The sequence below is a fragment of the Hordeum vulgare genome, chromosome 7H, assembly GCF_904849725.1.
Source record: "Hordeum vulgare subsp. vulgare chromosome 7H, MorexV3_pseudomolecules_assembly, whole genome shotgun sequence".
NCBI lineage: Eukaryota > Viridiplantae > Streptophyta > Magnoliopsida > Poales > Poaceae > Hordeum > Hordeum vulgare.
The window spans coordinates 308,688,613-308,698,506 of record NC_058524.1 but is presented as its reverse complement, the minus strand read 5'-3'; the positions used below and the strand labels follow the sequence as shown (position 1 = coordinate 308,698,506).

The following is a 9,894-nucleotide window of genomic DNA, read 5'->3' as shown; positions in this document are numbered from 1 at the left end:
GGACCCCTAGGGATGTCCACGAGGCCGCCCAGCTCGCCTCGGTGCGCCGTGACCGCGCCTGCATCGCCTGCTCACCTGCCACCTCATCAGGTATCCATTGGTCGCGTGTGCCGGCACTGCGTCCATCGCCAGATCACAGACACGTCGCAACCCGCATGCCACCTCTCCCCCCTTCTCGAGCATTCGCTCGGCATTTTAGGAGTACCCCGAGCTCCTCTAGACCCCTGCAGCCCCTCCCCTCACCTCGGAGCTCCTTTCCCCCCCTCCTATGGCAGAGATGCCGCCGCCGCCCCCTTCGGCCTTCTTCTCCCTGCGGCTCCCCCCCTTCCTCCATTCGTCTCCCGTAGGCCTCCCGAAGACTGATGATGCCGCCGCCGTCCCCCTCTCCAGCGCAAGAGCCCCGTCGGCGCAGTCCTCTCCTCGCCATGCTCGACCGCCGTAACCTCCCCATGGCGCCAGCGTTTCGGACCTCCTTGAGCAGCCTCACAACCCCCCTCGGGTGCGGTGTGACCTGGCCGAGCCTCTGAACTCGTCAGCCGCCCCCCTAGAGCGATGGCCGCCGGCCCCGTGTGCCCCTCACCTCCTGGTGTCTCGTTAGAGAAGAAGAAAGAAGGAAAGAGAAGCAGATGTAGTGGTCTCGCGTGGCAGCCCCTCAGGCGCTGACCTAGTGGCCTCGTTGCCAGCGGTAAGTGCCAATACGTCTTCCATTTCTAAAAACGCACTTTTGTGCTTCTTCGGCTGAAAGCGTGCTTTCTCTATTCTGAAGGCGTGTTGCTATGAATGCGCTTTCTATTTTCAGATGCGTGTGCCGAAATGGTTAAATGATGGGCGTTCGCCCATTAACAACACAAATGCACAAAGTTTTATTTTTTTTCTACTAAAGAACAAACGACCATATCGTTTTAACCGTAACTCTGATTTAGGTAATTCAAAAGCCTATGTTCTCAGTGCGTCGATCCCGTTTTGATGGTTCCATTTTCATAACAATGTCGTATGTTGAAAATGTCATATTTGCCCTTCCTCTATTTTAGGCCCTTCCCGAGTGCACCGGTTCCGACGATTCGTATCCGGCGGATCGTAGCATTTTCATTCAGTGCATCTGTCCTCACCAAGGTAAGCCAACCTCTTATCATGAATCCGAGACTTCTATGTTGACTTTGGTTGCACCCCGTGTGTGTACGTAACTGTAGTATATTCATGTGTTTGTTTTTTGTGCATTTCTTGTGTGTCTTATATATGATCTTATAGCTTGCCATGTCATTCCTTTATTTTATAATTTCTTTTGCTAGATTAGCTATATCACTTTTATTGGAAATATGATATTGTTATTCTCATTTAATCTTATGTCATGGTTATCAATGCTAGCATGATTTTGTTACATTGATATGCTTGCACCAAGTATTGCCTTGCCTCACATGTTATAACTTTTCACTTGAGAAGCTTGGTGTTATTTGTTGGTTAATGTATTTGTATGTTGCATGCTCATTGATGCGTCCATGTTAATAATGCTCATAATGTTAATGATGATGGAGAGGATAATAATGTGACTCAATAATAATAAACCTCCTAAGCTATCCATGGGAACGAGTCATAGTGCCACCAAACCGAGCTTATTCAGTGCATCCACATTTGCCTTTATGGAAAGGTCCTAATTTTGTCTATTGTCATGCCTCACACGGGTGCATCCCACTGGCGATGGTTATGTGCTCACACTACCCTTTCCTGGAAGGCAGAAATAACCTTGTGTGCCCATGTTGGTATTGAGGTCATATCCCTGTTTGGGAACGTTTTGTTTTGCCACCACAATGGGCGGTGGATGTCTAGAGTGGCATCGGGACCAACCACGACTTAGCCCAAAGGGGAGTTTGTTGGAGTGGCCGGGATAGTGTCATACAATAGATCAGGTTTGTTGGAATGCCGTTGGTCCACTCGAATGGGAGCACGAGGCCTTGGATTCCCTAGTGTGGTTATAGTGTACTAACCTCTGCAGAGTGTATTACCCATAGTCGCGTCCTCGTACATGGATAAAGTTCCTACTAGGTCACACTATTAGGTTTTTGTCGACATGGAGGATAAATCTGATATAATTAATTTGATAAGTAATTTGCTATAAGTAAATGATGACTTGGACTATGAGATAGTCGCAAGAGGTCACAGAGTTGTTTCGGACAAAGATCACGCGATGAAATCTTGATGATTCATGAGTTGGACTTGACTAGCAGTGGCAGTAAAGGTGATGGATGAACCGTATGTTATTCTTATTCTTCACGGAAGGTAAATGGTAGTTTACTTTTCAGTATAGTTTCATTCACTTCTCCATGTCTTGTAGATACAATTATTCAATGCCATGCTATTAGTGAAATGCCATGATATGCCCTGTTATGATATGCTATGCTATGCCTTGTTATGACATTCCCATGTTACAATATGTTATCATATGTCAATGCTTACTTTGACTCATGTGAATACCATATCATACTTAGCTATTATTATGAGTTATGTTCATATGTGCGCATGGGACTTGCTTTGTCCTTTGTTTGTTTGGATACTATGTATTTGGTTGTCTTGCAAGTACATTTAAAGTATCCACCTCGCCTTTCACATGGTCAGTGTGCACAACAAAATTTGTTAAGCTAGCCCCAATCTTGCTAGTCCTATGAGTTTTGGAGCCCATCCAGAGTCGACTTGCCATCAAATCCAAACTTTTGCCACCATTTAGATAATTGTAGAGGTGTGCCACTCATTGTATTCATGACAATGTAATGCTCTATGCCATGTAAATAATAAATATTTTGTGCTTGAGTTGTTGTATCATGTACCTATCGTGCTTCAGGTGTTATCCTAGGTTGACGTACTTCATACGGATCAGGCTGCCACAACATGTGAGGGAAGTATTTCCACTACAAAAAAATATGCTCATACATGACGTTTTCTAAGACGTCGTTGATGAATTCGTCATAAATCTATGACGATTTAATCCGAGATTGTCGTAAACCGTTTGAGGGATCAAATCTACATATAAATTACGACGATGTGAGTCAAAAATGTTGTAACCGCATAAGATGAGATCGTCATAACTTTTACGACGATTATCAAAATGTCGTAACATGTATTAACTATGTTCACATGTCCCTCGTCGGTCCATTTTATCCCACCTCATCCATGTATTGAACTGTTTTATATCATTTTTCTATTGGACTATTTTTTCCATCTTACTTTTATATTGGACTGGTATTTTATCCTTCATGCTTGTTAATGGGCTAGTTTGTGGTTTGTCAAAAAGGCCCATATTTTAAGATTGTAATATTATGCATAAAAGCTATCTAAAAAATAACTATCAAAACTTCCCTCCAATATAGTGACCACATTCATGGCACGGGCTTGTAATTTTTTTCTTCTTACTTTTATATTGGGTTGGTATTTTATCCTTCATGAATCTTCACACATGATAGCTTATTTCTAGAACACTTTTTAAAATAATTACCATATAAGCTTAATTGTGATTGGTGGAATCTATTATGGCATGGATCGATGACGTGTCAAACATCCATCCGTATATCCATCCATTCGTCCATCCAATCCATCGGCCCACCAAACACTCACGTCTCCTACCTAAACATAGCACTCTGTCTCCTCCCTCGACCCCTTCCTTCTCGAGAACGCCGCCGCCTAACCTCCCCCTTCTCCCCTTCTCTCTGATCTATGTCGATGTCGCATCCTCTCGCACCTCGCCGTAGATGTCGCCCCTAACCCGTGCCATCCCCCCAGCCCCTGTCATCCTCGATCTGTTCTCGACCCTCTTCCTCCCGTCGCAGCTGCAGATTTCCCCATGGGTAACCCTGTCACCTCGAGCATTTATTAGCTTTTGTAATTTTCGATTACTGGTGGTGCTTTGGCTGATTATAGTTTGTTCCTTTTACTGGATGGATTTACGTGACCTATGCACCTCCCATCAAGATCGGCATCAATGGTAAGCTCGATCCCCCGATCTGATAAGGTGAGCTCTTCCACGAGTACAACGCCTCGTCGCGGGAGAGCAACTAGGTCGCCTTCTCCGTCGACGTCGCGCTGCTCCACCGCGCCATCCGCATCGCGCTCGTTGTCCACGCGTAGTCGCTGGCTGACGGGGACGCCCCCACAGCGATTCAGGTCATGCTTGTCAACAAGCAGACCCCCGGGTCCTGTTCGCTGCCACGTTCCACACGTTCGAGACCAAGGGCGCTCGCTTCGCCATCATGCAGGACATGCCCATCTCGAAGCCACTGTCATGCTCCCCTCCGCTCTGTGTCACCCTCTCCAAGAACTGCTCCCCCAACAACCACACTGTGGCAGGTATGACCCGCCCCCTCTCTTTTCTTTCCCTGGCTGTTTTCTGCTTTAATGGATTGATATCTTGGATGGAACCGCCGCTAGTTTAGTGATTGGGGTTTCTGTTGGCCGGTAAGATAAAAGGTTAGAAATTGGGGGTTTTGTTGTAGAACAACAGGCCAACAGATTAGGTTCTGTTGTGCAACACCACGCCAGCAAATTAGGTTTCCTTATTCCAGTTTAGTGATTGCTAGGCAAGCAACTTTGAAAGCCTTTCCGGGAGGTACCGACTGTCGTTATCGATTTTTTGCGTCGCTTTTCTTCAAAATCGCAGCAAGATTTTGCCAAATTGAGCTTGCAGTAACATAATTCTTTGATTTCCTTATAAGGAACTACTGCTGCTGTATTGTCAATAGGAAGCGAGGGTTCACTTTCTTCTCATAGCTGTTGTTTTCTACAGCTTGCTTCGGTCAAAGGCTCATCAAAATATAAAATCTAAGACCGCTATAATATTACTGAAAAAAATCACAGGAACATTTGAATGATTAAATTGTTGGAACATTCATTTTTTAACAAACCATAAAAGGGTAAAATATAAGAGAAACAAACAAACAAAACAAAATTTATACCAGCTTAATTCTAATTGGTGGAATCTCCTATGAGATGGATTGATGACGTGTCAAACATCCGTCCATCTGTATATCCATCCATCCGTCCATCCAATCCACCGGTCCACCAAACACTCACCTCTTCTACCTAAACCTAGCACACTCTGTCTCCTCCCTCGACCCCTTCCTTCCCGAAAACGCCGCCGCCTCCCCTCCCCCTTCTCCCCTTCTCCCCGATCTAGGTCGACACTGCATCCTCTCGCACCTCACCGTAGCCGTCGTCCCTAGCCCCTGCCATCCTTGATCTATTCTCGACCCTGCTCCATCCGTCGCAGCTGCAGATTTCCTCATGGGTAACCCCGTCAACTCGAGCGCTTATTAGTTGTTGTAATTTTCGATTCTTGGTGGTGCTTTGGCTGATTATTGTTCGTTCCTTTTGCTGGCTGGATTTAACTCATGGGGGAGCCGATGCTGGAGAGGAAGGCGAACCACCAGGAGAGGCAGGGGCAGGTGCTGCAGCTGCTGCTCGCCGTGCTGCACAAGTCGGTGGCGCTACCGTGCTAGATGGTGGACGCGGACGACCCGGCCGCCGCGAGGGGCGGCTAGGGGATGGACATCGGCTGGCCCACTGTCACACGCTGTTTTTCACCATAAGTATTTTATGTTGCAAAAATCGGAGCTTGTTAAAACTTTTTCAAATAATGTTGTGAGTGCAATGTCAACCCTTGTTTGAGTGAATGCTTGCTTGTTTGCTGACTCAAATCAATGCAAACTTATTATTTTGCTCTCTTCAAAACCCTTTTTCCTTTATATCAAGATCACCTTCATCATGTTGGGATACACTACTAGCTCTTGAAGCCAAGAGGCACTTCCAACCAAAGTTGGTGATCTGATCCGCATATTATTGTCATTCATTAAAAACATTAATTGGTGATTTAAAATACTATTTTCCTATTTTATATTTATGTCTGTTTCTAAGGCCAGGAATGATATTCCCACAAGGAAAATTACTTTCCTGTCTTAGAAAATTCTGAGTAAATTCATGGAAGCTCAGAAGGACATATATTTTTCATATATAAGATTTTCAATCCTATTTTATATTAATATTATTTGAGTAAAACCCTGAAAACCATTTTTGTTTGTTTTAGCTTTTTGAGGTGTTTCCAAAGGAAATTATCTCAGTAAATTCCCATAAAATTACAGGAGCCTTCCCAAGCCATATTAGGTGCTCACATAAAATCTCACCTTGATCCAAGGTGGGGAAGTGCACCTAATGAGCCCCAAACCCTCTCTGTTCAGAGAAGAGTTGGAACAACTCTACATTGCAAAGTTTCTCCAATGAAGCTAAAACTTTGCAGAGGTGTTAGACACCCTAAATGAGGACTCCACACCAAAGATGGGATTTGTGAGACTCTGATTGGCCACACTTCCTTTGTAAAGGACAATACTGGTCATTTTGAGGCATTTTCAAGTTTACAAAGCCAAACTTGTTCAATGGAGCCTAAATTTGGTGAAACCCCATATTTTTACCCCAAGACCAAACCTGTTAAGTTTCAGTTCTAGTGGTGGAGTGGAAGCACCCCAAGTCACTGTCGAACACCTATTGACAGGAAGGTAAAAACCCTCCTAGCCACTGTTTTACCCAATGGCAAGGCCCCAAACTTGGTGGGTTAGAGCCCGAGAACACCGTGAGCACCCAGTAAATCAGCCCCTCCCCAACTCCAAGCACAAGTGACAAGAACTTCAATTTGAGCCGCAGGGCAGTACTGGCAACACTAGTGTTCCTTGCTCCCTTGACCAGCTCGAGCTCCCACTAACCCACAACGGCTAGGCACACTCCCAGCAACACTCAGGACATGGAGGACACGTCACAAGTGCCCCAAAGCGAGCCAGCATGTCGTGGCATGCCAAAACTGCGCTTTGGGCGCGCTGCAGAGAGCCTCCAGCAAGGGGACGACGCGCCGGCCAGTCCCAACCTCCCAGTAATGTCCAAACGCTCCTCCGACAACCATTCAGTGCAAAGATACCCCCAGGGACCCTCTCCCCTCGTGCAAGAGCTCAGGCAACGCGTGCCCGTGCGCGCCCCACGCGGCTGAGCATGCACGGTCGCTGCGGCTCGACCCCACTGCTTTCCCTCTGCGGCCGATGCACCAGGAGGTCCTAAACCACGTCCCGAACCCGTGGTTTCGCGGCGAGCACCTCACTGTGCTCGCACGCGCGCCACGGTGAGTCACCGACGCGCCCGAGTCGGCTCACTGTCGCTGGCCTATAAATAGGTCCCCCCCGGCACCCCGGCACCCTCCAAGCAGCTTCAGCACAACCAGTAGACACCCCCTCGCCACCCAATCGAGCTCGCAAAGCCCCGGTGCTCGAGAACGACCGAGGCCCCTCCGCCTCGGAGCTCCGGGCGATCTCCGGCTACACGTCGGCTCCTGCGCTGCCCGACCTCCCATTGCATTCCCCTTGACGCCAGGACCATTTCCCCCAACTTGCGAAGCGAACCCGTGCCCCTAGCCACTAGTTCGACGCCGACCGGAAACCCTTCCGCCACATCACCTCGTCGCCGGCGACCCAGACCACCTCCGGTGACGTCCCGACCACGAGCAGGTAGGCGGAGGAACAATGGACCCGTTCCCGCTCCTAGATTGGCCTGAGGACAATGGCAGCCTCGCCGGCGTCCGTCTCCACCTCTCTGGTTGGAGGTAGGAGAAGGACCCGACAGGTGGAGCCCACCTATCGGTGTCCTGGGGAAACCAGCACGCGCAGCCGCTGACGCTGACCCCAGGGGCCCGCAGGTCAGGTTTGAACCTGGCCCGCGCGCGCCTGGTGGCCACGCCTGCTGGCTGGGCCGGCTGCATCTTTTTCCCCTGGCCTTTTTCTTTTTATTTTTAACCTGGAACTTAAATGATTTTTCTAAAAATATTTAGCCAGTAGAAAAACATGATTCTTCCACTAGTAATTTTCTAAAAATGTGTAGTAATTGATTCTGTAGTGTTTGACATTTATCAAAAACAGAAACTATTTTGGTATAATAAAATGATATAAAAATCATTTGTTTGCTTCTGTTTCCTTTTAAATAAATACTCTAGCTAATAAAAAAACCATAGGAAACATTTTCCAAAATAATAAACTGAATTTATTCAAACTTTGCAACATTTTTAAAAGCACCTTGTGATCTGTTTTGGTGTGAGCTATTATTTATTTATTCCTTTCTCGACGGTAGAGTTACCGAGTGACGGAGGATTCGGAGCGGAAGACCTCGAAGACCCCGGATACCCAGCTGACCAAGGCAAGCAGCCCTTTGACCATGACTTGAGCACAAACATTGTTGCATGCTAGTATAGTTGGTATTCCCCCGTTGCATGTGATCACGATGCCGATTCATCATTGTGGTGATGGTACCGAAGGCTTCTTCGAAGCACTTGCATGGTAGTGATGTTATTCATATGGCTCCTCAGAGCACAAGTATGATGAGCTTGACCCTACCATCTACGAGGATCATGCTACTGTCATGCTGACTAGTAGAATTATTGAATTATTGCATTGAGCTTGACCCTACCCCGTGAGGGTCATGCTATTACCATGTTGACAAGTAAAGATAGAAGTATTTTATCACATGCATGATGATGGGTTAAATAAAGAGTTTATGAAAACCCCGTCGGGTGCCACTAATGCCCGGGGGTGATGATGAGTTGGTGATCACTTTTGGTGAAGTGATGCACCGGTGTTTTGTGTGAGTATGGTTTCGGAAATGGGATTAGATTTATGATGTGTCGACCATCCCAACCTTACCAGTACGACCACGATACCCCTTTTATGGGACGGGGCTTTGTTGATTACTCTGGTCGGTACTAGCAAAGAGCCACATTACTAGTGGTGGGAGTGATCGGTGTCACTCTCGTGATGGGGTCGTGCCAGGTAGGACGACTATGCCATTACTATGAGTTCCAGGCACACCGTTGGTCCCTGCATGGTTGATACAGTCCAGAGTCGATGCTCGTAAGACATACAACATGTGGGCTGGGTACCAAACGAGTGGACCTCTTTGTCTAGTATCGTCAGGGGAAAGATGATGATCGGGTACTTACCTCGGGTATATGTGATATACCGCGAGTTGTGGATGACACGGAAGTTTCCCGTTTCTCGTGGGTCCAGTGTACTACCTCTGCAGAGTGTCAAACTATTCGAATAGCCGTGTCCACGGTCAAGGACAGTTGGGTGGTGCTTCTTAAACTATGTCCAGCGTTTCCGTATAAACCAAAAGTGTGTGTGTGTGGTGTTAAAAAGGTGTTGTTATGATAATCACAATAATATGATCAAGGTCGGTTACTTGGCATATAGGGTAAACCCGGATGGTTTGGCCCTCATTAATACATTGAGGTTATGACAAGTCCGATGACTTGGCATATAGGGTGAACCCAGTGTGTTCAGCCCTTGGGTCAGATATGTCGATATCTGTAACCTGTTCTTAAAGAGTAATTCTTTAACTTGTTGCATATACCTAATCATTCCACCAAATTGCATTCCACCAAAGATATATGTTACTATTATTCTTCGCTATAAATGTTCACATCATGGGCTGTTTGCGAGTACATTCAAAGTACTCATTGGCTTGCCACTGGTTATATTATTGACCAGACATGGAAGGACCGGAGTTTGGCGATGAGTACGCCGTCGAAGACGAACCTGCGATCTAGGACGCTTCCAAGTCAGAATGTCTGTCGGTGTAGGCTTGATGGCATGGGCACCGCTTAGCCCTTATGAGTTTCCGCTACTCGATGTATCTGTTTAATTTGGCTTTAGGCCTTGCTCTTGAACCCGACCTTCTGGTCATTTGATGTAATAATTTCGGTACTTGGATGTAAGACTCTATTATTCAGTATCTGTGTTCAGTGAACATTGATCCTTGGGGTCACTAGGCACGGCGAACTCGACTTGCTAGTCGGGGTCCCCACACCCACCGACGTCCGCCACGTCG

At 46.9% G+C, this 9,894-nt stretch overlaps 1 long non-coding RNA gene across 1 annotated transcript; it reads left to right on the top strand.

Annotated features, from left to right (window-relative positions):
• Positions 1-217: 217 nt before the first annotated feature.
• LOC123410771 lies at positions 218-2,802 on the top strand. The gene is made up of 2 exons (XR_006613099.1): positions 218-685; positions 1,032-2,802. It is a non-coding gene; the product is annotated as an uncharacterized LOC123410771 (long non-coding RNA).
• The last annotated feature ends 7,092 nt before the right edge of the window (positions 2,803-9,894 follow it).